General features: G+C 47.3%; 1 non-coding gene across 1 annotated transcript; it reads left to right on the top strand.

Moving 5' to 3' along the window:
• Nucleotides 1–2876: 2876 nt before the first annotated feature.
• TRNAI-AAU (transfer RNA isoleucine (anticodon AAU)) lies at nucleotides 2877–2950 on the top strand. The gene has a single exon. It is a non-coding gene; the product is annotated as a tRNA-Ile (tRNA).
• The last annotated feature ends 4580 nt before the right edge of the window (nucleotides 2951–7530 follow it).

Raw genomic sequence — 7530 nt, 5'->3', positions numbered from 1 at the left:
CTTCCACCCTGTAATCCTCATTGCTAGGGGCCGTGCTGCTGACTCTATGCTCTCCTTGTGCTGATCGAGGCGGGCCGTACTAAAACCCTCAATCTCACTCTGACCAGCGGGGGCTGCGCAGCGCCCTCCACCCTCCATCCTCCTACCTATGGGGGCCTTTCCGCGCCCCACTCTAACCTCCTCAATTGATGGGGACCTCTCCCGCCTTCTCCCTCCTGCACTCTTCTGCAAGTATTTACCCCCTCCTCCCCTCTGCCCTGCCATCCCCCTCTGTACCCCCTCACTCGCCTCGCTCGGGTTCCCAAGAGCCCTCTCCATCTGCGCACTCCTATCTTCCCTAGGGCTATTACTCACTCCCTCCCTCAGTGGCTCCCCACCCGAAATCATCTCTCCCTCAGACGCTCTCCTGTCTATCTCCCTTCTCAACCTCCTTCCCCTGGATTCCCATACCTCCCCTCTCCCCGCCGCGGGGGTGCAAGCCACCACTGCCGCGAGAGCCCCAACAGCCGCGGCTCTGCGCTGCGGCCTGCCCCCCCTACCTCCTTCGCACCCGTGACCTCCCCCACCGCCCCTTCCAGCTGGGCCTTAGACGCCCGGCTAATAATTTCAAGGGCCTCCCTCTGGGCCCTAGCATCGACCATACCCCTCTCACTAGCTCCCTGTCCCACCATGGTGCACTACTCCTCTTAGAGTGCACTAATATTCCATCCTATGAAGCTAACTAGCTAAGCCCCCGAGCCAGAACCTACCCTTGGAATGTCCTTGTAAACTAGCAATCAATAAAATAAATTGCTATAAAGAAATAATAAAGAATTAAAAATACCTTATAATACTATATAAGGATAATAAATAATTATTACCCCAAAAACGAATTAAAATTGTTTTTTTTTTTTATTTATTAATAAACCCCTAATAACAATTGCCTAAATAGCACCACTTCACAAAAGGAACCCCTGTATAACGTTTGCACCAAAAATACACCCAGATAAAATATACTTAGGTATAAGATTTTTATTTTTATTTTTACACTGCCCCCTGCTTGATACACGACCCTAAAGCACCGTCTTAAAATTAAGACACGGTCCCTTTAAGAAAATACCGTGCCTCTCCTCAGGAGAACGCACCAGGAAAAGAAGCCGACGTCCCAAACCTCAGCAGAACGCTGGGTCCTGAGGAAATATAAACCCGCGGTAAATCCTGCTCCCTCCCAACACAGATAAAAATAAAATCCTAATTCCTCCACCCCCTCCAAGCCGTGCAGAGAGGCCCGCCCGGCCCCCGAACACACAGAAAACACTCCCGCCCGCGACCCGCCCCAACACGCAGGTAAGAAAACAGGGGTGTCTTATTTACGGCACCCCTGAATGAAAATAAATAATTTCTCTTTTTGTATTTTTTTTTTTTCAATAAACCAAACCCACTAAACCCACTAAACCCTACCCTACCTCACCTGACTACGCTCGCCCACACAACTAGGCCTGGCTATCTCAGGGAAGGCTCGGGAGCAGGCGACCTGGATTGACAGCAATCTTCAAGTCCTAACCGTCGCCTGGCTCCCGAACCTTCCCTGAGCCCCTTAAATACCCCGGGAGGCGCTCTGCCTCCCACGGCCACTCGCTCCTATCAAAAAACCGTGGGACGGCGGCCGCTGCGCTCTCGCCATACTTGTGCGATCCTAGTGCCATATTAAAAATATTCAGTGCACCACGGTATGCAAGACAAGGCAAGGCAACAAGACCGACCCACTATGCTGCCTTGCAAGACGGTTCCTCCTACCACAAACATCGTGGAGAAAACCAGCATCGTCGGCTGTATAACCTGCCGCTCCCACATCCTTTGCGCGCCAAAAAATACTGTCCTTACTGGAACAATGCGGGGGTGGTTCTGCTATCGCTGTGTACGCTTGCTGCCATGCCGCCCTTGGCCGCTTCCAATGGCTTTCAAAATTGTGACTGGGCCCTCTGCCCTTTTGCCTGCCTGCACAGAAGGGGAGAGGGGTGCACCTCAAACAACCCACATTTTATTATCTCTTTGCTCCCTACTATCGCGTTTGTCACCCCAGGCCCCGGTAGTGTCCTCTACAGCAACATGCGGTGTGTAGACCGCCTGTCTGCCCCAACCGACACACAAGCAGGTCGAAAACATTTGTGTCCCCTTAGTCGGGCACATGGACTCCGCTGCCAATGCCAGGTGGAGGAAATACCTGTGGTCCCCAGGCCTTGCGACAAGGGCAGGCGAAGCTGCGCCAACTCATTAACTCCACACCCTACCTTTTCTCAAATCTAACGGCCTTGCCGACCTCGCGAACGGACCTCTTGCTCCCGCCTTCCTCAAACGAACTGCCTGTTGCAGCTGCCTGGGCTGGAATAGAGACCTTGCTCCTTCAGCCCAGGCTATTTATGCCCTAATGAGGTGCCGGCCGTTTCCGGACAGACCCCTGAGGGGACAGGCACAACGCCCCTCACAGAGGAGGCGAGTCCACAGATGGGGGTTCAGAGGCGCGGCCCGCTATGTCAGCTGGCCCTCTAGAACCCCCTACGTAGGCTGGTGCACCTGCTGAGCCAGTCGTTCCACGCTGTCAAATAGAAAACATGTTGCTTCAGGAACTTTCAAACTTCAGAATTCAGTATGCTTCCAGAGACAAGCCGACTATGGGAGAGAAATATTTCAAAGATGAAAAAAGTAGGCTTCTGTAGCTTCATGCTTCCCTACATTGTGAGATAGAAAGTGAGGCAGACAGGAACAAGCTGGTCACACACATACAGATCATGAAAAGATACTGGCAACAGGAGTGGGTACTGAAATGATAGGTCAGAAAAATTACTCACTTTCTAAAGTTCTGCGTTAGTATACGTGAAAATCGAGTAGAACCCAATGGCCGGTTAGCTCAGTTGGTTAGAGCGTGGTGCTAATAACGCCAAGGTCGCGGGTTCGATCCCCGTACTGGCCAGATTTTTTTTTAAAACTTTGTGTTCCTGCTGTTTTCAAAGTTGAAAATTGGAGAGAAGGTGCATGTATTGAAGTGCTTTTTGACATATATGTTTACAGCAGTGGTGTCCAACATTCAACTCATGCTGTTTTTAAACTAACCCCAGATGTCAAAATTGTAAGATAAACGAGAAGGTTGAGTACATATTAAAATAGACTCGTGAACTTTACCCTCCTACTGCTGTTGAGCTGCTAACCCCTTAATAGCACTACAAGCTGCTACGCCCTGGTGCTGCTAATAGGCACAGCTGGTCAACAGAAGGTTTGGAAAGAACACCTCTGACAAACACTCCTTGAAGTAGCTGGGCTCTGCCAGTGGTGGAGGTAGCTCTTGGTGCAGGGAGGAAGGGGGGTGCCAGCCTGAGGCTGGGGGCGCAATGGGTACCAAGCAGAAGGAGAAGGGGGAAGTGGTGTCACTAGAAATTACTATGGGCGGGGCAAACCAGGTGGCACAAATATAATAAGGGGGCGGGTGCACATCAAATAAGTGTCAACATGCCAAATGATGTAATTATAGCAATATGTTACCCAGCTTGTTTAAATACAATGTGACAGTAAGCATGTTCAGAGTAGGTTTAAGTCTAGACAATTAAAGTTTTGCACCAAGTTAAAATACATCCTATAAAGTTCAACAGTTGCAAAAATGCCCTATGGGCTCAGCAAGAGACTGCATTCTATTAACTCAAGCAGACATCACTCCAAGCACAGGTTCAATAATGCGTAGTTTGAGGTGGTATTTAGCAGAAGAGACTTAACTTCCATAAATAAGTAACAGCCAGTCAAAAAAGAATCTGTTTAACAGAAGAGATATCACTCATACCTCAGTTTCAAATGATAGCCAAGGACAGTCTATTTAACAGATTAGCTATTACATAGAGGTGCTGGGATAAAAGGAGGCAACTTCTCTCGGTTCTTTAGCAATGGTTGCAGGAATCTCAATTTGCGCCCTTATCATTGTTTACAATTTTCATTTTCTAGCTGCACATCCCAGTGGCAGCTGGTGAATTTTTTAATTAGAGTGGTGTAAATATTGGCCCAAAATATGCCAGTGCAACAGTGTGTAGCGAGGTAGCCAGAACCAATCATGAGGGTTTGAGGGAGGGGGTTAAGCCCATCCATAGAACATTTTGTAAAATAATGGCTTAAAATAGTGCATCCTACAGCACAATTTTATTGAAAAAATGGGTAAAAAGCCAAACAGTTTGCAATTGATTTTGTAGGGTAACTCATGAAGAAATCCAATAGATGTTAGTCACAAACAGTGCACGGGATCATTTCCCAACACATTTTCATGAGGCACATGCCCACAATATATGTCATTATAAAAACATTTTCACGCTGGGCATGCCCGCTCATTTCCATACTGGCTGCACAAATATATGCCATAATTCCCGTATAAGTTTCATGTTTGCTTGCGCATAATGCCGTTTAATAAAACATGTCCACGCTTGTTCTGCCAATATATGGCAGTATCCCCACTTAAGAACATGCTCAAGTCAGCTTTGCCATTAAAAATGCAATGTCACAATATGGAAACATGTCCAAAATGGCTGCATTAAAAGGCCATTCAGCCACACAGTAACACTTATCGTGCTTGCTTTATCAAATATGCCCAATAAAAAATGTCAAGCCACAATAAGAAATGGCTAGATAGCCTGCACCAAAATACCAGTCTAGCCATGCTTGATTTATCAAAGATGCAAACACAAAATGCCATGCCACAGTAAGAAGTGGCTAGACAATTTGCACCAAAATGCCAGTGTAGCCACATTATAACATAGATCAAGCTTGCTTTATCAAATATGCCCAATACAAAATATCATACCAGAGTAAGAAATTGCTAGACTGGCTGCACTAAAATGCTAGCCTAACTACATAGTAACACAGATCATGCTTGTTTTATCAAATATGCCCAATACAAAATGTGATGTTACAGAAACAAACAGCTAGACAGGCTGCACGAAAATGCCAGCCCTGCCATGTAATAACATGTATCATGCTTGCTTTCTCAAAGATGCCGAATTCAAAATAGCAAAACAAAAGAGGTGATAGCTGGAAGGTTTAGAATTAATCTTAACCTCTGGTATTGCTCTGGGCAACCCTCCAGAACATCCTTCTTCGCCTGCCAAGCCATGAGAAAAGGAGAAAGACCATATGCAAACCCAAATTGATCTCACCACAAAAGGTGCAGTCCAGCCCGAACTGCCAGGTCACATCCCTTCTGCATGAGATGACACACATCCCCAGACATGTTTCGGCCTTGTTGTGCTTCATTAGTGAAGAGTAGCTTGGGTCTCTAGGCCCAGCAGGCACACGACCCAAGTCTGGGCATGCCTGTCCCACTCAGGGAGACTACAGGAAAACAAGAGAGGTGATGGCTGGAAGGTTTACAATTAATCTTAACCTCTGGCAATGCTCTGGGTTACCCTCCAGACAATCACCCCACAATGCAGAGACATGTCTAGGGCTGATTGTGTTTCCGTGTAGAAGGGGCATGGCCTAGCAGTGCTGGCAGGGCTGCTCCAATTGGTGGCAGTTCATGACTGCTTTATGGGTGGACTCCTTTTTCAACGGCACAGATGGGCTAAAAAATGGTACGTGTGGAACGTTGTACAGAGCAGTTCCAGTTGTTCAGATTAATTCAAAACCTTGCACCCATCACTTTTTTGGTTATAGTTTGTCTCCCTATGTGAGAGAGGGGATGCCCAGACGTGGGTCCCTTGCTCACTGTACCATAGGGAACCGAGCTGCACCTCACTGATGAGTCCTAACAATGCCGAAACATGTCTGGGGTTGCTTGTGTTTCTGTGCAGAGGGCACCCGACCTCGCAGTTCAGGCAGGGGTGCTCCCAGTGGTGGCGGTACCTGACAGATTTACATATGGCTGTACCCCTTTTGCAATGGCGCAGATTTGCTAAAATACGGTGGTGTGGAAGGTTGCCCAGAACAGTGCTAGTGGCTCATACCGTCCACCCATCGCTTTTTTTGTTACAATGCAAAATATCTTGCCACAGTAAAACATGGATAGACTAGTTGCTCCAAAATGCCAGTCTAGCTACATAATAACACTTATCATGCTTTCTTATCGAAACTGCCCAAAACAAAATGGCATACCACAATAAGAAATGGCTACATTGTCTGCACAGAAATGACTGTCTAGTCAAATAATAACACTTGTGATGCTTGCTTTACCATAGAGGACCAATAAAAAATTCCTTTGCCTAGGCCCTGAGCATCCTAGCGCATACATGCAAAGTACTGGGGTGGTGGGCCCAAATGGCAGGCATGGTATTTTTAACTAGGCATTTTTCATAGATGCCCAGTGAAAATAAATACCATAGCGGCCCCCTGGGCCCCCAGCGCCTCGCACAGGGCAGCTGATTTTCGTTGGTGTGGAGGCGAGTTGTGCAACAACACCCCACCCGCCAAAATCCGATCAACAGTCCAGAAAATAAACACACGTGCCCACACATTCACACATTCCTCACATGCAGCATGCACTGGCTCATTCACATGTGCACCCATCATCAGACACTCACTCATTACACACAACACAAGATACACGCAAATATACACATATTTAAATGAACTTACCTTCTGCCCTGTTCCTGACGTGTCCTACCAGCACTCCAGCCCTTGCGTAGCACAAACAGGAACCAGGAAGCAAAGAGTGCTTCCTGGTTCATGACCAGGTACGCAAGAGCCAGCGTGCTTATGAAGAAGTGCCCTGCTCCGTTTGTCTGTGGAGAAGCGCAGGAGTGCCACCACAAACATACAAACATGCAGTTTCCTAGCCATCATCCCAAATGGGCCATGCAAGGTTGGGGAAGCAAAACACCCACAGCTTTGCATGGCCCATTGGACATGTGGAGCTGGGGAACAGAGCTGTCAAACGGAAACCGCGTTCCCTTTGACAGTTCAAACCAACCCAGGAGTGCTCCTTCAGCTGCAAAAAGCAGCTGAGGGAGCATTCAGTGTTTACACTGCACTGGCTCCTCCATAATGGGCGAGGCTGACCATGGGTCGGTTCCCCCTCACCCATTATTGATAGCCGCCACTGGTACTCCCTCAATGAATCTATGCACAGGGTCAGTGTGGCTGGAGATGAAATACTGTTGACTTTGAAATTATGTCCATGAACTACACCGTTGGTAAAGCAGTGATTTTGAGTACATTAAGGGATCCATAGACATGCCCTACAGTTGAAAGGTACCAGGGTAGCTCAGCAGCTGGAGTGACTGTTGCTGGGGAATTATATGTTTAATATTGGCTGTATATCTTATGACTTTTTGCAATTCTTTATAAAAAAACAAGTACTATAAAATATGTTCGTCCAGGGGGTGGGTTGTTCTGGTCGCTTGCTTATATTCAGGCTGGGGCATTTCTGCCCACGTAGTCAAAATCAAAAGTTGGCAACCTCGAACCCACAATTTAATTTCCTAATAACTTCTGTCAGCACAAAAACACATGTATTTGTTGTTAAGCAGTTTGACAGGCATGTAACGTCTTTAAAAATGTATCCTGTGATAAAACACAAGGGAA

Source organism: Ambystoma mexicanum, chromosome 1p, assembly GCF_040938575.1.
Source record: "Ambystoma mexicanum isolate Mex_15411 chromosome 1p, UKY_AmexF1_1, whole genome shotgun sequence".
NCBI classification, from domain to species: Eukaryota; Metazoa; Chordata; class Amphibia; order Caudata; family Ambystomatidae; genus Ambystoma; species Ambystoma mexicanum.
This window is presented reverse-complemented; position numbering and strand designations above follow the sequence as displayed.